The sequence below is a fragment of the Cervus elaphus genome, chromosome 32, assembly GCF_910594005.1.
Source record: "Cervus elaphus chromosome 32, mCerEla1.1, whole genome shotgun sequence".
NCBI classification, from domain to species: domain Eukaryota; kingdom Metazoa; phylum Chordata; class Mammalia; order Artiodactyla; family Cervidae; genus Cervus; species Cervus elaphus.
The window spans coordinates 51,551,759-51,574,149 of NC_057846.1; the positions used below are offsets into that span (position 1 = coordinate 51,551,759).

The following is a 22,391-nucleotide window of genomic DNA, read 5'->3' on the forward strand; positions in this document are numbered from 1 at the left end:
CCTGCATTGTAGGCGGATTCTTTACCAGCTGAGTTATCAGGGAAGCCCCAATAGAGTGTCTGGTATGTATCAAATACTAAGTAGTATTGTCATGGCCATCGAATTTTCTTTTTAATTTCTTTTAGTGAAGTGTAGTTGATTTACAATGCTATGCTAATTTCCGCTATACAGCAGAGTGACTGAGTTACATATATATACATACATATATATATTCTTTCTATTAAGTTTTCTCAAGGGTGTTGAATATAGTTCACTGTGCTTTTCAGCAGGACTTTGCTGTCTAACCGCCCTATATGACACTTTGCATCCGTTCATCCCAAACGCCCAGTCCTTGCCTCCCAGCCCCCTCTCCCCTTTGGTAATCACAAGTCTGTTCTCTGTCTATGAGTCTATTTCTATTTCATAGATAGGTTTTATTTGTGTCATATTTTAGATTGCACATGTAAGTGGTATCACATGATATTTGTCTTTCTCTGTCTGACTTACCTGCTTAGTGTGATGATCTCTAAGTCCATCCATATTGCTGCAAATAGTTCATCTAGATTACTATCATAATTTTCATAATTATCGAAATCAGGGAGACCATTGCTCCCCTTTCCTCCTTTCTCTCTCCTTCTCACTTTTTAAAAAACATTTCCATTTCCATTCCTACTTCAGAACTACTTGCAAACATTGTAACAAAGTTGACATGCTTTTTTTTTAAACTTACTTCATAAAGCTCTTTTCATAAGACTTTTAAATTAGGCAAAACAAAAGACAGCCTAATAGTGTCCACAATGCCATTTATTTCCCATAGTCCAAAGCAAACACTCGTCACTGTAGGAGAAAAATATCAATAGTACATGAAACAGCAGTGAGAGACAGTGAACCACAGCCACATGCAACAACACGGATAAAGCTCACAATCACGATGAGCAAAGGAACCAGATGCAGAGAAAGACACAGAGAGCAGGCCCTTCACCTAAAGCTCATAAACAGGCGAACCAGCCTGTGAGGTCAGAAGTCAGAACGGCGGGCACTGGCTGCCTAGAGAGGAGAGCGCAGAGACGCTGTGTGTGACCCCTAAGGTCAGCGTCTCTGTCTGCCTGTTTACCCCACAGGTACGTTCAGTGAAATTCACGAAGCTGAACACGGATCTATGTTTCTCCATATATGTTTGAATTCATAAAGACACACACAGAGAGACACACAAATTGATATTACATCTAATGTTACTTCTAGAAAAATGGACACCTAACAAGGGCTGTTTATGTTTATGTTTATGACCATCAGATTCTTCTGATACTCTCAACAGTTACAAAACACACGTCTAACTTGACTACAGGGCTACCACAGCTTTCCCCGGAGAAGGAAATGGCCACCCACCCAGTATTCTTGTCTGGACAATCCATGGACGGAGGAGTCTGGCGGGCTACAATCCAGGGGGTCGCAGACAGTCGGACACAACGGACTACAGGACAGCAGCAGCCTCTGCTTTTCCACTTCCTTTTTAGCACTAAATGGGATCAATACCAACTTATTAATCATGGCTCATAGTTTCCGGGGGAAAATACGAACGGTACAAAATGATCGGAGTACTGAGCAAAGCACCCAACCTCAAGATGGCAAAACACGCACACACAGAGTTCCCAGTCAGTTCTCTGACTTGTTTACTAAGAGCTTTGTGAGAAATCACAAAATCTCTCTGCGCTTCATTTATAAAATAGGAATAATGATGTCACAAGGTCATTCACCCAGAGTTGCACACAGGAACAAATGAGCCCATGTGGAAGCCTTTTGAAAGGCAAATAGGCTGTAGGGACCCAAAATTAACACAAGGAATAAACATACACAGGGCTCTTTACAACGTATTGACATCAGTTTTTTTTTTTATGGGAACACAACTTCATGCTAACATTCCTGTTGCTTCCTAATCTTACTCATCTTAGGCGTCTAGTTCAAACACCACTTCCTCGCCCTGTTTTAACGAGCGCCCCTCCTCTCTGCGGAAGTGCCACCATCCGGGGTTCTCGGCCTCCCGCGTGCTCAGCTGCTCAGTCATGTCAACTCTTTGCGACCCCATGGACTGTAGCCCTCCAGGCTCCTCTGTCCGTAGGATTTTCTGGGCAAGAATGCTGGCGTAGGTGGCCATTTCCTCCTCCAGGGAACTTCCCGACTCAGGGATGGAACCCCCATCTCTTGTGGTTCCTGCAGGGCAGGCAGATTGTTTACCATGGAGCCGCCAGGCAAGCCCTTCTTGCCCTCCTAGATCAATAGAGATTGATCAGATGCCAGCTAAGAAATTCAGGCAAGGTTTTCCTGGAGCCCCTGCCGCAGCAGTGGACGGCAACGGCCGGTAACAGGTGGAGCAGGGCAAGCCGGGTCCTCCTGGGGAGAGGGAGGCGTGTGCAGGCGTCCGGGTGGAGGCGGCAGGTGGTCCGCCCGCCCCTCGGCGGTGCCGTGTGCAGAGGGCGTGCGCTGCCCCCTGCTTTTGCTCGGTGCCCATCAGAAGTGGCTGTTGGTTTTCTGTCTCTATCGTTCGTCCAGAACTTGTCCTAGTTGCTCACACAGTTACTTTTAGTCTCACATGAGTTCTTTGCATTTTGTTGCTCAAGAAGAGGTGCGTCCAGGAGCAAGCACTGCAGCACCGGCCCCGCGCCTCGGGTCGGTCTCAGGGGGCCGTTTTCCATGTGTATCTGCATTCTCCGAGCATCTCAGGCGCACTTCCGTTCAGGAATGGATAACTTAATAGAATCCAGTTTTCATGACCTGTTCCTATGACTTTCCTGGCATAAGAACTCCAGGTTTTCATCCTAACAGACATCTAACAAAGCAAAGAACAGGGGGTTAATTACAAGTTGTATTGAGATGGCATCAGAATTCATCGGAGTATTACTAACACTTATCTGATTCAGTACATTCTAGTTTTTCCTATGCCCTCTCTGCTGGTTATGTGGTTTTAAAATGCATGCAAATATCGTGTGTATTTCTCTTGCAGAAGGCATGGAATTGTGAACACTTGGCTCAACCTCAATAAACTCCCAAGGTGTGCATTAGGATGCGAGAAACCCAGTCGCTCCCACTGCACATGCTTTTTGTTGAAGGGCAGAAAATGCTTGGAGACCCCTAGTTAGTGGAAATGTCATGGAAGTTATAATGCCCTTTGTAACAAAAAGAGTGAATCCAGTGGCATTTTGTAGCTTTCTTGAATCATAACTGAATATTTTATTTCCTTTAAAAAACTATGTTGACCTTCATCTCCTGACTGTATGCCATATTTAGGGTTGAATGGTTTAGAGAAATTGCAGTTTCACTGAGACTTGACTTATACAGAATCAGAAATTCAAGAGTGTGGTCCCTTTGCTGAGATGGACCTGAGGTATAAACAGATATCAGATGCCAGTGCATAGGGTAGGCTGGAATAAAAGTGCTCATCTTGGATGGCATAGCTATGAAATGGGCTCTACTGTATGTATGACCTGAGTGACTCAGCAGGCTACTGTTCAAGAACTTGGCTATGTGATGAAGGCAGGGACAGAGGGCTGGAATTCCATCCAGCTGTGATGCAAAGCCTGCAGACACGTCCACTTGAGTGCAGTGAGCGCTTCAGCCTCACTTTGTGGAAGGAGATCTACATGATGACTCCAATTCAAGGAGCGATTGTGAACTGTCCTTTCCCTGACTCCTGGAAGTTGTCTTGGCCATGACAGGCTTATGACAGGCTTATGACAGGGAATTAACTCAGAAGATTTCAGTTTCTGGTTCTGCCAGCCTTTCAGTGACGGCTCTGATCAAATTCGATCCTGGATAGTGAATCCAAGGCAGGATACCCCAGTGGTGGGTTACACCCTCAACGACATCTGCAACATTCTTCAAAAAGAAAAGGTCTCCAGTGGTGGAAGGACAGTGCAATTAAGCTCTTGGATGCAGACTCCTGAAAAGTGAAGGACATACACCTTTTGGAGAAGAGAGATTTTGAGATAAAACTAGATTCTTTGAAATTTTAAAGTTTTCATATAATTTGTAGTTGATTTGCATAAATATTTCAAGGGTGTGCTTCAAATAAAAGAGTGTTCTCCATTTCATGTTTTAGTAGTCTGTGTATGTTTATTATACCAAAATTATTAATTGTGCTGTTCACAGGCTCCATATTCTCACTGATCTTTTATCTATTTGATCTATTGATTACAAGAAAGGTGTGTTGCAGTTTTCCACTCTGAATTTATATCAGAGGTATACAAATTATAAATTATTATATTTTTCTTGGTGAATTGAAGCTTTTATCAGTAGATAATTACTTTCTTTGTCATCAATAATTACTTTAAAATCTATTTTGCCTGATAATTAGATACTTAAACCAGTTTCCTTCTGGTTAACATTTGCCTAATTTTAGTCCATTCTTTTTTTTTTTTCTGTAAACTTCCTTATGTTTTATGCATTCTAATCCCATTTATCTTTTAAGTAGTATGTCTATTTATGTCACTTTATATATATATATTATTACATATAATACTATATAGTATAGATATATTAATGTGTTACTATTAATATTTATTTTTCAAATTATTTTATTTTTATTATTTTTATTACTCTTTTTCTTTCCACTGTTTATATTTTTGCTCATTATCTTAATACTTAATTTAAAAATTTAAGAAAAGGAAAATAAGGTGATAAAATAATAAATGTAAAGATACAATTAACTATTAAAAACTAAACAAAATATTGGCAATTATAATTAGATTCAAGGGCTGACTTTTAAGGGGATAGACGGTTGAACATATCTCTGATAAAACTCATCAAGGAAAAAGAGAATTCACAAAAGGATTGTAACAATAAATACAGAAGGAATTTAAAAGTACAAAGGAATAATACTCTCAAATAAAGTTAAAAGGATTTCCATGAAGTAGACAATATCCTTGGAAAATATATCATTCTAAAATTATTCTAAAAGAAGTAGTGCTCTGAAAAATTATTAGTAATATACATAGAAATTGAAAAGTTGTAAAATAATTATCTCCAAATAAGCCTTAGGTATCAGATCATTTTGTGTTGAGTTCTTTTGTATTTTAAAGGAAAAGCCAATTTAATCTAATATAAAGTATATCAGCATATTTTAAAAGAAAAAGATAAAAAATATTAATTCATTTAATGTGACGGCATTATTTTGATACCAAAATCCAGAAATAACAGCAAAATAATAGAGAACTAACCCTTTGTCCAGCTCCCTTATAAACACAGGTGCAGAAAAACATTCAACAGGGAACATTAATAGAATTCAAAAATACTTTAAAATAATTATTCATCCTGACCAAGCAAGATTTATTTTTAAAAAGGAAGGGCATTGTATTATTAAGAAATTTACTAAGAGAATACAATACATAAGAGAATAGGCAGTGTAGGGAATATAAAACAATTATCTCAACAGAGGGTAAAAAGACATCCTGTAAACTTTCACGGAAACCATGGAAAATAGCTTTATCTATTTGTGGAACTGCAGCATAATGAGTGACAATAGGAATACAAGTTACTTTTGGAAGATGAGAGTAGAGAGGTAACAGGAAACATCACGAAGGGTTTTGTATTAACAAAATCTTGATATCCAGAGAGTACCGGGGAAGAACGTTAAGCACAGGTATAATCTGATTAGACTGATATTTATCAAGCTGACTCCAGCAGCAGTGCAAGAGACAGACCACAGAGAAACCAACTAAAGGGAAAAAAACACACACAGAAAAAACAATTAGGTATAAGAAAAGTCCATTAATACATGACAAGAATGACCACATCTGAATTAAACTAGTGGCACTGGGAATGGCATTGATAGGAACAGTAAAAGAGACATGAGAGTTGGATTTGTAAGATGTTGTGATTTCATGAATGTGAAAAGTAACTGAGATGGAAGAATCTGGTTTCATCCACCGTTGGGGAGACGGCAGGGGCATTCACAGGGTTGGGAAAAATCAGGGGAGTCATGGTGGCAATTGGATGCCATTTGGGGCAATGTGGCAGCTCATCAATTGTGTATTAAATGGCAGAGGGGAAAGCTTGGGGGAAACAGACATTTATGAGGAGAAGAGAAAGAGTTTGTAAGGATTTTGGAGGGAAACTAACAAACACATACATGCATGTGCTAACACACAAGCTGGATCATCAAATCTGGCTGACACCAATCAGTGATTCTCCCCAAGATCAGCCTTTACAAATAATCTGAAGGTTCAGTCAAAGAGGAGTCACAGGGAAAGCAGGGAGACACCTGGAATATTGGACGTAACTCCGTGGTTACACTCTTCCCATGACGGACATCAGCTCCCAGTTCAAAGTAGGTAAGAACTCCAAATGATTTATGAAGGTTATCTCACACAGTGTGAAAAGTTTAGATTATAAACATTTCCATTTTTTTTTTATCTCAAATGGCCCACTAGTTGTGTGATATTTTCCAGCTAGCCATCTATCTAGATTTTAAACTTGATCCATAGCAACTGCAAACCAGGAACATCCTGTTAAAAACATTTTATAAGTAAGGATTCTCTTCTTAGTAAATATCATTAATCTGTTTGACAAGCAGTCGGCTTATCATGTTTTCATGACTCGACAAGTTCATCCACCTTATTTCCTTCCTGAGTATCCCACCTGCCTTCCTGGTAATGGAGAAAGGATGGAACACAGGTAAAATGCTTTAATTTTTCTTTTCCACCGCATAGGTCAATGGAAGGTAGTATCAACAAAGGAGGCAATTTAATAGTGCCATATGTTGTTCTTTTTAATTGAATAATAATTAGATTATTGTTTCCCTTAGCAACCTCAATTTCATAGTAAAATCCAGAAAATTTACAATCTGTTATGAATTGACATAAGCAGAAAATAAGAATACTGAAATATGGATTTATTTTTTAAGTCTGTAAAAAGAATGAGAAATAGGGACACAGAAGCGAAGGCAAAAAACAATAAATCTTTTAGGTGGATCAGATGCAAGTTTAGTTATTTTTATGCTAAAAAGTAAGGAATTTAGCAGACAGGAAATTAGGAAGCGACAAGAAAAGAGACGGGTCATTATTACTTTGCATAAGAGAGTCATTCAAACATACAGCTAATGAGGGAATTGCTAGAGAAAAATTCATGACTGTCTACGTTGGAGATGATTCGTTTCACCATAAACCTTTACTAGCTTGGGCAGCAGATAATTATACTTTTTAAAATATAGTATGTGTCAAGAGTAGGGCAAGTTAAGACACATAGTTTGATTGACTTAAGACAGATAGTGAAAGTGAAAGTGAAGTCACTCAGTCATGTCCGACTCTATGTGACTCTATGGACTGTAGCCCACCAGGCCTCAGGGGTTTTCTAGGCAAGAATACTGGAGTGGGTTGCCATTTCTTTCTCCGGGGTTAAGACAGACATGACAGCCCCATTAGAAAATATTCACAATTGATTCTTGTACACAGTATTGAGCTCTGCAGACCTCAGTCTCCTCATCTCATGCTTCTAGTGTTTTTCTGAAATGTTTCTTTGTTTAAACGGTCCCAGAGTGACAAAAGTAGAAAACTTATAATAAATAAGTGGACTTATCTGATAAATAAATAAATTGTATAAATCTTGACTTCAAATCAGTTCAATTCAGTTTATTTACTCAATAGTGTCTGACTCTTTGGGACTCCATGGACCACAGCACGCCAGGCCTCCCTGTCCATCACCAACTCCCAGAACTTGCTCAAACTCATGTCCATCGCATTGGTGATGCCATCCAACCATCTCATCTGCTGTCCTTGCCTTCTCCTCCCACCTTCAATCTTTCCCATCATCAGTGTCTTTTGCAATGAGTCAGTTCTTTGCATCAGGTGGCCAAAGTATTGGAGTTTCAGCTTTACCATCAATCTTTCCAATGAATATTCAGGGCTGATTCCTTTAGGATGGACTGGTTGGATCTCCTTGAGTCCAAGGGACTCTCAAGAGTCTTCTCTAACACCACAGTTCAAAAGCATCAAGTCTTTGGTGTTCAACTTTCTTTATAGTCCAACTCTCACATCCATACATGACTGGGGAAACCATAGCTTTGACTGGATGGATCTTTGTTGGTAAAATAGTGTCTCTGCTTTCTAATATGCTGTCTAGGTTGGTCAAAGTTTTTCTTCCAAGGAGAATATGTCTTTTAATTTTACGGCTTCAGTCACCATCTGCAGTGATTTTGGAGCCCAAGAAAATAAAATCCATCACTGTTTCCATTTTTTCCCCGTCTATGTGCCATGAAGTGATGGGACCAGATACCATGATCTTTGTTTTTTGAATGTTGAGTTTTAAGCCAACTTTTAAACTCTCCTCTTTCACTTTCATCAAGAGGGTCTTTAGTTTTTCTTTGCTTTCTGCCATAAGGGTGGTGCCATCTGCATATCTGAGGTTATTGATGTTTCTCCCAGCATTGATTTCAGCTTGTGCTTCATCCAGCCTGGCGTTTCACATGATGTACTCTGCATATAAGTTAAATAAGCAGGGTGACAATATACAGCTTTGACGTACTCCTTTCCAGATTTGGAACCAGTCCTTTGGTCCCCGTCCAGTTCTAACTGCTGCTTCTTGACCTGATACAGATTTCTCAGGAGGCTGGTAAGGTGGTCTGGAATTCCCATCTCTTTAAGAATTTTCCACAGTTTGTGGTGATCCGCACAGTCAAAGGCTTTGGCATAGTCAATAAAGCAGAAGATGTTTTTCTGGAACTCTCTTGCCTTTTTGATTATCCAACAGATGTTGGCAATTTGATCTCTGGTTCCTCTGCCTTTTCTAAATCCAGCTTGAACATCTGGAAGTTCTTGGTTCACGTACTGTTGAAGCCTGGCTTGGAGATATTTGAGCATTACTTTATTTGCGTGTGAGATGAGTGCAAATGTGCAGTAGTTTGAACATTCTTTGGCATTGCCTTTTTTGGAGATTGGAATGAAAACTGACCTTTTCCAGTCCTGTGGTCACTGCTGAACTTTGAATATCAGATTCTATTGTCAGATACTTTATTCTATTATGAATCTGAAATTATGGTCACCATACATGTAATGTAGAATGAGAATACATTAAGTCACATGACTCCTAATTTCACTCTATTCTGTTTCTGGTAAAATGTCGAGCATTACATAAGAAGCTGAGAGAATAATTTTTCAAGTTTGAAAAATTATTCTCTCAGCTTCTTATGTAATGTAAACTTGTATGGCATTTTTCACCATACAAATCATTCCAAACATGAAAGGAAACACAAAAGACACCAAATAGCCAAAACAATCTTAAGAAAGAAAGGCAAAACAGTAAATATTCACTCTCTCTGATTTCAAACTATACTACAAAGCTACGACAATCAAAAAGCATGGTTCTGACACAGAAACTGACATACAGATCAATGGAACAGAATAGAAAGCCAAGAAATAAACCCACACATGTTTGTGAACAATTAATCTACAATGATGGAGGCAAGAATAAACAGCAGGAAAAAGAAAGTCTCTACAATAAATGGTTTTGAGAAAACTTTACAGCAATCTGCAAAAGAATCAAACTGGACTGATTTCTTGCACCATAAAGAAGAATAAACTCAAAATGGTTAAATACTTAAATGTAAGACCTGAGCCCATAAAACTCCTTAGAAGAAAACAAGAAGTATGCTCTCTGACATCAGTCTTAGCAATGGTTTATAGATATGTCTCCTCCAGCAAGGGAAACAAAAGCAAAAATAAACATGTGGAACTACATCAAACTACAAAAGTTTTGCACAGTGAAGGAAGATATCAGCAAAATAAAAAGGCTACTTACTGAATTGAAGAAGATATTTGCAAACAATTTGCCTGACCAGGGGTTAATATCCAAAATATACAAAGAACTTAGGCAATTCAGCTCCAAAACATCACCAACAACAAAACAACCCTCTTAAAAAATGGGCAGAGGTCCTGGAGAGACATTTTTCCAAAGAACATATACAGATGGCCAGCAAGCACATGAAAAGATACTCAGTATCAGTAATTATAAGGGAAATGCAAATCAAAACCCCAATGAAATATCACTGGGATGATGATAAATGTCACACAAATGTCAGAATGACTATCATCAAAAAGACAAAAAATAAGAAGTGTTAGTAAGGATGTGGGAAAAAGAGACACTTACGTATTATTGGTGGGAATGTAAATTAGTGCAGCCACCATGGAAAATAGTATGGGTATTCCTCAAAAAACTAAAAACAGAACTATCATATGATCCCACAATCCCACTTCTGGGTATTTTTCTGAAGAAAATGAAAACATTAATTCAAAAATATATATGCACACCTATATTCACTGCAACATTATTTACAATAGCCAAGATATGGATGGAAGCAAACTAAGCCATGATATGGATGCAAACATATATATATGTAATACATATAATACATATGTGTACATGTATGTATTATATGTATGCCTATTATATATACATGTGTGTATATGTGTGTGTATATATATGTGTGTGTGTATATATATATATATATATATATAATGAGCTATTCTTTAGTCGTGAAAAAGAAATGAAATATTGCCATTTATGACAACATGGATGGACCCAGAGGGTGTTATGCTAAGTGAAATAAGACAGAGAAAGACAAATACCATATAATTTCACTTATATGTGGGATCTAAAACACAAATCAAAAAATGAACAAACAGAAGCAAGAGTCATAGATACAGAGAACAAACAGGTAGTGCCAGAGGAGAAAGAAGTCAGGGAAGGACAGAAATAGATGAAGGAGATTCACAGGCACAAATTTTTTATTACAAAATAAATGAACCACAGATACGAAGTGTACAGAGTGGAGAATATAGTCAATATTTATGTAATATCTTTGCACAGAGACAGATGACAACTAGTCTTATGGTGATCATTTTGAAATGTACAAAAGTATTGAAACATTATGCTGGGTACCAGGAACTAACATTGTTTAGTAGGTCAATGATACTTTGAAAATAAACAAACTTACAGGAAAAGAGATCAGAACTGTGGTTACTAGAAGTGCGGTGGGCAGAGTGCAAATTGTTTGGGGCAGTCATAATGTACAAATTCCAGTTATAAGATAAATAAGTATTAATACTAGGAATGTAATGTACAACATGATAAAGATAATTAAAACTGCTATGCATTATAAATGAAAGTTAAAAGAGTAAACCTTGAGTTTTCATCAAGAGGAAAAAAATGATTTTTTTATTTCTCTAATGTTGTATTGATATGAGATGATGGATATTCATTAAACCCATTGTGGTCACCATTTCATGATGCACATAAGTCAAATCATTATGCCATACACCTTATGCTTATACAATGCTCTATGTCATTTATATCTTAAAAAAACTGGGGGGAAAGTGTTAACTAGAAATGCTGTCTTACCCGTTTCGCTCTCTCAAAGGGGCATACATAACTCTGCATCTGGCACATAGTAGGTGCTCAGTTTAAGTTTGTTAATTTATTTACCTCAAAGTAATTCTAGATTGTCTGATATTAAATATTGAGTATTTCCTGATTTCAGTACCACAAAATCACAATTAAGATAAACCAGCCAAATTATTCAACAAATGAATCGCATCTTTACATTCAAGAGGTTGTGTTACGTATCAGTGGCCACCCCTTCCGCAACATGACTGATAGAGAGATGTGCCTTAAGTTTGGACTGCCCCACTGAGGACACCATTATATCTCCTGTATGTGACTAAAACGCAGTCACAGACACTTCACCAAGTTCAAACTGTAACGACAGAGTGGAAATAATGGGAGAAGAGTGGTAAGAACAAACATGTGCTCTTTTACATATTTGCAAGATACTTGTTCTCTTCTGCCGACATGATAAAACATTCAAAATCTTTCCCCCATCCATACTTTGCATCGGCTCATGTTGAAATCTTCCACATCTTACAAATGCGGTATAGGTGTCAATGCAGAAACACATTAAAAAAAAAAAAACAGATTGTCACACCACATCTTTTCTGAAGAATATTCACTTTCCCAGAGTTAAGTTTCTCCAGTTGCTCATCTCATGGAAAGTATAAGCAATGAAAACTAACATAAGAGATTTGTTTCAATGCTAATTCAGTTAAATGAAGAGAAAATTTGTCTCCTTACATGGCACACTATGACCCAACTTTCAAATATACTTATGAAAAGGAGTTAGGAAACTTCTGGTTTCTGTCACTTTAGTTCTTGAACAAAAGTGATAGTCAAATGAAGTGGTTTTGGTTTCGGCTGGGTGATGTGTGCTTGACACACATGTGGTTCAAAGACATTTGGCCAGCATTACTGGCACCTCGTCCCTAGCTAATGTCATGCACTGCAAAGAGCACACCTAATCTCTGAGGGAAAGAAGTGCAAAGTGTTTTGTGCTTCCATTTTAATTCCTTTTTTCAAACATGAAACATGATAGGCTATTACAGTTGTTACATATGACCAATAATAAAAGTCAAATGGATTGAGGAAAAGAAATATTGCCATTTACTTCTATGACCAAGTAGAATTTTATTCTATTACTTTCTCTCTGAGCTCTGTGTAAGCTGGAAATCATGACCTACATGTACATTGTAAGATACTCCATGCAGTTAAGACATATGGCACCGGGGAACAACAGCATTGACAGTCGAGTTTCTTGTAGCTATGTGACCTTGGCCAAGAGATTTGGCCTTTCTAAGACTGCAGTCCCTCATCAGATGAACTAAGAATTTGGGCAATAATTCCAAATCTTTCTCTTGTGCAATCTAGTCAAAAGTGGGTTGATGCATTTCCTGAATCTCTTAAAATCTATAGATTTCCCTCCAACTCCTTTTTTGTTCCTCCTCGCAATTTATTTGTTAAATAAACAAGCTCTAAGTTTTGCTGATCACATTCCTGTAGTGTTAATACTTGCGTCTGTCTTTGTATCTCCTGGCAAATGATAGATGTAGATTTGATTAAATGCAGACTTAATTTTTTGGCAAGAATATTTTGGAGGCAGTATTATGATCTTCTCTTTGCAGCCACATGATAAATGACTGCTTTCCTTTTTGGGATATTAGCAATTGATAAATAATGCCAAGTTCATAATTTCTATAGATATTTCTGAGTTAGTTTATGATGAAGAGTTTCAAAATATATGTTGACACTGTAAGAAGCTATTTGTGTTTAACTTTATATAATTTTCTCTTCTATTAAATAAAAACTGTAAGTTCCTATTAACTTTTCACAACTCTTAGTCAATAAAAGTGACAAAGAAAAAATGAAATAAATAGAAATACAAGACTTTGCATGAAAGATTTAAAATGAGAAATAATTTCCCAGCCCATGAGATGGCGAGAAAGGTAGGGAAGAAAATAAAGCTCTAGAACACACTAAAAGTACTTGTTTCATTATGGTTTTGGTAAGCACACTTATCTGATGACTTTCCATTCCTGTAAAACACCCCCCCAAATAAATAAATAAGTAGAAATAAGTCAATTCCTGCATAATTTCCTGAGAAATTCCGTCTACTAGCCTTTCCAAAAAGCCTTGAGAATTTTTTTTTTATTGTATTGCAAATCTGAGTGATCATTTCTACCTTCAACACTAACAGGAAGGACGAAATTTACCACAGATAGCTGTGGCGTTGAGGGGAAGACATCCTCCTGTCAGACGCCCCAGAGGACAGAGCGCACAGAGATGAAGTAACACCCCAGCAGAAGGCTGGCACCGGGGCACCGGAGAAGCTCGTGACAAGCTCTCCTCCTCACGGGGAGCGAGCCGTCTGCCTGGGAGGCGCGGGGCCGCCGGCAGCCCGAGCATGGGTCTGAAGAAGGCAGGCTGGGTCATCCTGCAAGCCGGGCCTGCAGCCCAGAACTGTGCACGACTCCTTAGACTGCGCCCGCGTGCCCTTCTGGCTGGAGGGCAGCGTGTCAGGGACACCGGGGCAGGAGCAGTTTCAGCTGGGCGTCACAGTCAGTTCCGACAGGAAGCACCAGGCACTGAAATGAACAATCACAGACGGGGACGAAAGAAACAGCACAGGTCTCAACAGAGGAATCCCAGAAAACTCTGCGAGGCTAACTCTGATGAAGAATGGGACAGCACGCCAAGTTTGTGCTCCAGGGTTTCTGTGAACAAATGCCTGTAACTCTGAATACATTTCATCGTAGAAAGAAAGTTTCTTACAAAGATGATGTTTTCAGGTAGCCCAGAAGTTGCAACGTTAGAGAAACGTGCTTTTCTTTCCTCCTCTCCCTCTCTCTCTCTTTCTTCCTCCTTTCCTTCCTTTCTTCCCCTTTCCCCCTTTTTTTCTCTCTCTCATCAAAAGTAGGATTCCCTACTATGTCTAAATACTGACGTACGTTCATGCTCAGTCACTTCAGTCGTGTCCGACTCTCTGCCTCCCATTGACTGTAGCCCACCAGGCTCCTCTGTCCATGGGATTCTCCAGACAAGAATACTGGAGTGGGTTGCCATTTCCTTCTCCAGGGGATCTTCCTGACCCAGGGATCAATCCTGGGTCAGTTGCATGGGCTGGCAGATTCTTTACCCACTGAGCCACCAAATATCAATTCCTAATTATGCAATAGTAAGACATCTAGGTATTGCCCAGTATCAGGTGTAATTATACTTTCCATCCATACTTCAGTGAAAATGAACTATAATACATACAGTGAAATAATGCTACTGTTGACTAGGTTGGAAAACCACCCTTAGTGAAGTACTTCTGCATGGCTCTCTGTAAGTGGAAAAGGGTTTGGTGGCAGAAAGAGAGGCTTGGAGTCTGTGGTCACACGTGCTGTTTGGCTGGGCTGAGGATCAGCAGAATGAGCCGTGGAAGGGCAAAGTAAAACTAGAAAGTGTCAACTTCCTGAATCTAGGAAGAAAGAGGTAATTTTTTCTTCTTGGTTCTCAAGACTCTGGAAATGAATAGCCATAAAAGTGAGTCACTCAGTCGTCCCCGACTCTTTGTGATTCCATGGACCATACAGTCCATGAAATTCTCCAGGCCAGAATACTGGAGTGGGTAGCCTTTCTCTTCTCTAGAGGATCTTCTCAACCCAGGGATCAAACCCAGGTCTCCCACACTGCAGGCAGATTCTTTACCAGCCGAGCCGCAGGGAAGCCCAAGAACACTGGAGTGGGTGGCCTGTCCCTTCTCCAGGGGATCTTCCCGACCCAGGAATCAAACCAGGGTCTCCTGCATTGCAGGCAGATTCTTTACCAGCTGAGCTGTCAGGGAATGACCATGAATCTTTGAATAAAGCAACTTGTGAAGCAATGGACCAAAGAAACCAGCAGACCTTCCAAAGAGCAATATTTGGGTTCCATGTGCTACTGATAACACACGGCTACACTTACAACTGCAACTTCTGGATGTGATGTTTTTACTCAGAGCAGAATCACACTCATTCACAAAGACTCTTTTGTATACCCTTCCATATATATGTCTTCTAGTTACATAAGAGTTGCTCTTCATCTTCCTCTTCCTTGGAGCAATGATGGGCATCAAACTGACTGATCAATTCAATAATGATTCCTTCACTATTGGATGTTAATGGTTTTTCAGTATTTTCACTGTCCACCTCACTATATCAGACTCCTTAACAAAGTCTCAGTTAGTTTGGTTCTGTCCAATTTCCATTCACACTTTTCTCAGTAGCTCTTATCATTTCCAATTTTCCTTTTAATCTATGGGCTTTTCTAGGTCTCTTATGCTTATCTACTTTCTTTAAAAGCATCTCCACCTGCTCATAAGATAGAATCACATGAATATAGGAGAATAATAGCGATGATGTACACTACATTTGAACAACAACAACAAGACATTGAATTCTTTGAGAAAAACAACTAAATTAATTTCAGTGCACTCTATATGGTCTTATCTAGACCTCAGGTGTAACCTAAATGTTTGTAGTCATATGCACATGCCTATTTGTTAAAACAGATTCTTGTGAGTGGTGAATAAATGTCCAGAAAACTTTTCTATAATGTTAATATCAAATTTTCAAAGAGGGAGAATTCAGAGTGCAAGGGAGTATCTGTCCTTCACTAAGTCAGGCACACGATGAGCCCTTTAAGTTACCCTGAACAGCTCAGAATCAGGCCTTGATTTTAGTTTAGGAGGTCATAATAGTTGCTCATATGTCACTGCCAAAATCCATCTCTCCCACAAAGCAACATAAACTAAAAAATCGACTGGCTGCTTTTATCATGAAAAACTCAGATTCAAAGCAGTAGGCAACTATAATGTGTTCATAGCAATAAACTAACCAGTGACTACTACACACACTAGATATGGGTCCATGACACATGCTTTGAGCCTATATCATATTAAACTATGAATTTGAAGGATTTAATTTTCCCAAGAAATGTAGGGACAATGGAATTACTCTTTGTCATAATCACTACAAGTTTAAGGATATTTAGGCTGTTGAAATAATATATGAAAACATATCTTTTAAACAGTGATTTCCATCTAAATACACAGAGTTGCTGTTATGGGCTGAATTGTATCTCTCCCTAACCGCTAGGACCTCAGAATGTGAATGTATTTGTCGATAGGCCATTTAAAAGGGTCATTAAGTTAAAATGAGACCACCAGGGTAGGCCCTAATTCAATCTGATTGGTGTCCTTAAAAGAAGAACAGATGAGGACCAACAAGGAGATGCCGAGGGCGTGCGTGCAAAGACCAGCCCGTGAATCTACAGGGAGAAGCCAAGGGCGTGCGTGCAGAGACCAGCCCGTGAATCTACAGGGAGACGCCGAGGGTGTGCGTGCAGAGACCAGCCCGTGAATCTACAGGGAGACACCGAGGGTGTGCGTGCAGAGACCAGCCCATGAATAGACAACATCCAGGGAGAGACCTAAGAGAAACCCAGTGCTGCCGGCACCCTGGCCTAAGCTCCAGAATGGAGAGGAAGGAAACTTCTATTGTTTAAGTGACCCAGTCTGAGACATTCGTATGGCAGCCTTAGTAAACAAATACAGTTACTATTATTACTTGAAATTAAAAGAACAGCTGGAGGTTAGAGTCAATAGAAGCCCTGTTGCTGCTGTTTTCACTCGCTCAGATGCGAGCTGACTCTCATGTGGGCCCCTCTGTCCATGGGATGGATTTTCCAGGCAAGGGCACTGGAGTCGGTTGCCATTTCCTTCTCTAGGGGATCTTCCCCACTCAGGGATCGAATCCACATCCTTATACTACAGGCAGATTTTCACCACAAGAACTTCCCTGGTGGCTCAGCTGGTAAAGAATTCTCCTGCAAGGCGGGAGACCTGGGTTCGATCCCTGGTTCGGGAAGATCCCCTGGAGAAGGGAAAGGCTACCCACTCCAGTATTCTGGCCTGGAGAATTCCGTGGACTGTATAGTCCATGGGGTCACACAGAGCAGGACATGACTGAGCGACTTTAACTTTTTTACCACTGAGCCACCAGAGAAGCCCCACAAGCTCTATTAAGCCAAAACAAATGTTTATGCAACTAGTTACACATCTAATTGTTCCAAAAGGAGAAAGTTCTCCTAGAGGAGAAATCCTGATGAGCACAGTTTCTTTTACGTATAATGAGAGCGAGGTCATTTCTATGGGAACCAAGTCTCTGACCATGTAGACATGTTTGGTAGTCAGGGGCTGCATAGTCTTGAAACCTTAATCTCTTAATAGATCTTTAGATGCCAGTGCTAATTTCAACAGATTTCAGAACAGGTAATTATTTCTTCAACGAATCCCACAAAAAGGCCATAGAGGAAGTTGTTTCTAACGTGATAGGATCATGTTAAACTTTAGAATGAAGCCCCTAATGTTTGCAGCCTGCTCCCTGGTTACTCAGCCACTGAACCGTTCATCTTCCAATCAACAGGCTTTTAAGGAGGGTCTGCCCTGTAACTTGATAATTAAATAGTGCCTTAAAATAACTGACGGTTCATTTTCTAAGACAGATTGGGCGATAGAAATTATATCCTCTTGTAGCATATAATAACTACTTGCAGTAATTAAAGGACGTTTGCTATGGATGTTTGTAACACACAGTATAGGGATGAGGCAGGAGGTAGATTCCCCGCCCCGACCAGGGGAAAGCGGTTGGAGATTCATTCCCTGGGGACGGAAACTCCAGGACAAGGCTCGCAGGACAGTTAAGAGGGAGGCTGGGCCCTGCCCCGACCACATATTCCTCATTCTTGAAGTCAGGAGACCTCTCCAATACGCATGCCAGAAAGGCTCCTTGGAGGTCAAAGGGGAGTGATGAGTGATGTTAAGCTACCCACAAGCCTCTGCAGTAGATTCCCTCTTGGCTAAGAGATCGTGCACACAGCGGAGGATCCTGAGATACACCAAACACCGGCTGCGAACCAGCAAAGCAAAACGATCGACTCAAGGAAAACCAGGAGTGTCCATGAGAGTAATTCAAACCCCCTCGAGGGTGCGACTCGGCCTCTGTCTGCCTCTGTGTTCATCCGCACGTACTACACTCCTTTTCCTCTTAGTATATTACTTGCTTCCCTACGTTCTTTGCGGAAATTCTCTCCCACAGATCCAGAGGCCAGGGCCCTTGTCACTGAGCACCAGTCTAGCGGCCAGGGTCTGGTGCCCTCACCGCTGCAAACCGGCCTCAGTCTCTGGGCGGGAGCCCAAGCCCACTCCGCGTCGTCACTGAGGCCACCCGCGGTCAGGGGAACTAGAACAAAGGAACGGGCTCACCTCCGAGAAAAGTCAGCCGTGGGTCCTGCCGGCAAGACCCCAGGCAGAGCTTGTCGTCAATGACTTTGGTTCTATCCATTCTCATCTTCCAAACCTGGTAGTTTCTGCTCAGAGATCTGCCTTCTGTGAGATCGCTGAGGTTCAGGGCTCTTCACCTGCACAGGCCCTTCTTTCCAAGGAACCCTAGAAAAAGGAAAAAAGTTTGATATTTTTTTGTTGTTAATGATAGTTGGCTTTCAAAAATCATGATTTGCTATGATTGCTTGATTATTCAAAGTATTCACATTTGTATCTAATTGTGCATTTCTAATTTTGTATGTGCCAAGTAAGTATCAGACAAGGAGCTCTGTAGATCACAGCTATTTCACAAATGATATACTTATGACTCAGAGAAGGTAAAGAAGGTCTCAAGCTGAGGAGGTTTTGCTTCCTGCCCAATATTTGGCAATTCCGTGAGACATTTTGCACTTCTTTGATAGCTCAGTTGGTAAAGGATCCGTCTGCAATGCAGGAGACCTCAGTTCCATTCCTGGGTTGGGAAGATCCACTGGAGAAGGGATAGGCTACCCACTCAAGAATTCTTGGGCTTCCCTTGTGGCTCAGCTGGTAGAGAATCTGTCTGTGATGCAGGAGACCTGGGTTCGATCCCTAGGTTAGGAAGATCCCCTGGAGAAGGGAAAGGCTACCAACTCCAGTATTCTGGCCTGGAGAATTCAATGTATAATCTATGGGGTCGTGAAGAGTCGGACACAGCTGAGCAAATTTCACTTCACTGAGATATTTTTGGGTTTTATTACAAAGGGGTGTGGCTACCAGCATCTTGTGGATAGAAGCCAAGGAAGCTGCATACCATCCTAAAATGCAGAGAACAGCCTCCCATATCCAAAAATTATCCCAACCAAAAATGCCAATGGAGCCCAGCCTGAGAGACTTTAAATAAAGTGTCCACTCTTTCAAAACTAAGAGGTGGTAAACCAGGATCTAGAACCAGGCATATCTAGAACCAAGCAAATTACAAACTACAAAGCTCATGCTGTTTCCTCTGTGTGACTCTGAAGTGGGAAGCCATTCCCTCCTCCTGGGGACTTTCCCAACCCAGGGATGGAAGCCAGGTCTCCCTCACTGCAGGCGGCTTCCGTACCAGCTGAGCCACAGGGAAGCCCATGCGACTCTGGTTGAACAACTGAACTCTTTTCCATCAGCGGCATCAGTATCAGTGCTCTGATAAAAATCAGTCTCACTTGTACGGTACATCAGTGGTCACTGTGTTTGCCTTCTTCATGTTTGGTGATTTAAACTAACAGGTGTATGTGGAGATGGTCTGGTGTGAACAGAGGGTGGTGGACAAGCAAGATGGCCCCAGCCCTTTTCCAGTGCTACGTGTCCCCGTGAATGGCACCATCACGCACTCAGGGATACAGGCCATGCCCCCAAAGGCATCCTTATCTTTGTCCTCTCCCCTCTTCACCATATTTAATCCATGATTTCATCTCTTAAAATTCACTGCGAGTGATCGAGTTATTATCTTCCACTAGGGCTCTAGTGTTCACCTTGGTGGACCCAGGCTACAAAACAATCAGAATGATCCTTCTGAAATATACATCTGAATATGATATCCACCTAGGTTCTAATCCTCACACTAACTGCTCATCCCTCCATGACCCTGGGTTAAATCAGACAACTTCGCATTGGTCTTAGAGTCTTAGGGTCTTAGAGTAAAAGCCCAAATCCCCACAGTGGCCTACAAGGCCCTTTCAGCCACACCTGTGATTTTCACTGCAAAATCACCGGCAGTCTTTCTCTCTCATCCCTGATGATCTAGTCACTGGTTCTCTTTTAGCTCTTTGACATATGCATGTCACTTTCCAGTGCAAGACCTTGCACTATGCTTAAAACATCCTGCTCTGACTCCTACTTATTTTTTATCTAATGCATTTAAATAAATCTCTCACTCCCTTGGATAGGCCACATTCTCACATTCTAGTTTTCCATAGCACAACAAAGATCTCTTTGTGAACTTACCACAGCTATAGTTTTAAATTCACATGTGTGATCATGTTTTAAAAATGCAATTTGCACTATAAGCTTCATGAAGGCAGGTACAGTGTTGAGATTTACTTGAAAAGCAAAGTATATTGAGAGTCTATCCTCAGTGTCTCTTAGAGAACTGAGCACTTAATGAGGGTCAATAAATACTTGTTGAATGAATTAGTGCACAAATAAAGGGATTAATGCTTAGATTAATGAATGCATTTTAAAGTATTACTTGTTCAGTCATTTCCTACTCTTTGCAATTCCATGGACTGTAACCAATCAGACTTTTCTGTCCATGGAATTTTCCAGCCAAGAATACTGGAGTGGGTAGCCATTTCCTCCTCCAGGGAATCTTCCCAACCCAGGGATCAAACCTGCATCTCCTGAGCATTGCATATTCTTTACTGTCTGAGCTACCAGAGGGTCAGTTCTCCGATTAATGAATGCCTTATAGTAAACGTTAAATAGACTTAGGGTAAATATCAGCCTTAATGCTCAGTGTAACCAAGCTCTGGATTAGGTATGATACTAGCTAAATCAGAGCCAACTAGATCTTAGGCAACTAGAGATATTTAAGGCAGGACAGTCACTCTGACTAAAACATATCAAGAACTAATTGCTGAATTGAGTTTTTGTATGAAATGAAGCTTTTAACTTGCACTTTCCTATAAACCAGTTAATGATTTTTCCAGAGTGTAACATTTGATGCCTTGAATGATCATTACTAGTAAAAATAAGAATATGTGACATTAATAATGATGATACCATTGATTTCAATTGCAGGTGGCGACAGAGAACAGCTTTCTCCAAAAGACCTCGCAGGGCAGCCCTGCGGTGGCGTCTCAGGATCCAGGAGAGCAAACGGGGTGCCGGCATCAGAGCCCGAGTCCGAGACCCACCGTGCTCAGCCTGCTTGGAGCCGCACGAAGCCTTGGATTCAATTCCTGCTGAGTCCGACTGTCTGTTGCAGGTAAGAAAACAAAAGACCCAGAAGTGCAACAGCATAATGCCTCCTGCATCTTTGTGGAACCCAGTTCAAATATAGGAACTTGCTCCCTCTGCATAGCATGTAAAATGCAAAGCTGGATTCTAAATTTGAGGCATCAATAGTTTGTACTTAACTTCAGGACCTTTAATGTGTCTTTTTTTTTTTTTTTTTCAATTATAGCCATGCATTCACCAAATTGCAGGTTATCTCAACTTTGAATGACCTTTCTCTAAATCTGTCAAATATGATCTCTTAAAAATGTTACATTAAGAATAAAAAGTGAGCCTTTGACCTAGATGAATATGCTAATATAAATGAGAGTAAAATGTTTTAGCTGTAGCATTCATCTTAAAACAACTATAATTCAACAACCTAAAATTCCACTTTTACTCTGGTTTTTGCAGTGACATTTTCCCATTCATTTACCATCATCCTGCCAATGACTGGCCATAAAACAGCAAAATTGTGTTGGCTTTTACCCAAGTTGCTCCAAAATAAATGACTCTGGGATCTGTCGGAACCCAAAGAAAGGATAGGTGGCCCCTTGATAGTTCTTGCTTTTAATTTATCTTTGTATAAATAAAACAGGTTGTCCCTCCCTTTCTAAAGCTGAAAGTCAGCCTTAAATGCTTAAGTGAATGACCCAAGGCAGGAATTGACGCCCAAGGACAAGGAGAGGCTGCAATTAGAGGTGCTTATTGTTTTGCCTCACAAGCAGGCTCATTGTGCATT

At 40.4% G+C, this 22,391-nt stretch overlaps 1 long non-coding RNA gene across 1 annotated transcript; it reads right to left on the minus strand.

The window, feature by feature from the left end:
- Positions 1-666: 666 nt before the first annotated feature.
- LOC122688113 lies at positions 667-21,544 on the minus strand. Its single transcript, XR_006339336.1, has 3 exons — positions 21,437-21,544; positions 18,638-18,820; positions 667-2,803 (listed from the first exon to the last, which is right to left on the minus strand). It is a non-coding gene; the product is annotated as an uncharacterized LOC122688113 (long non-coding RNA).
- Positions 21,545-22,391: the final 847 nt, after the last annotated feature.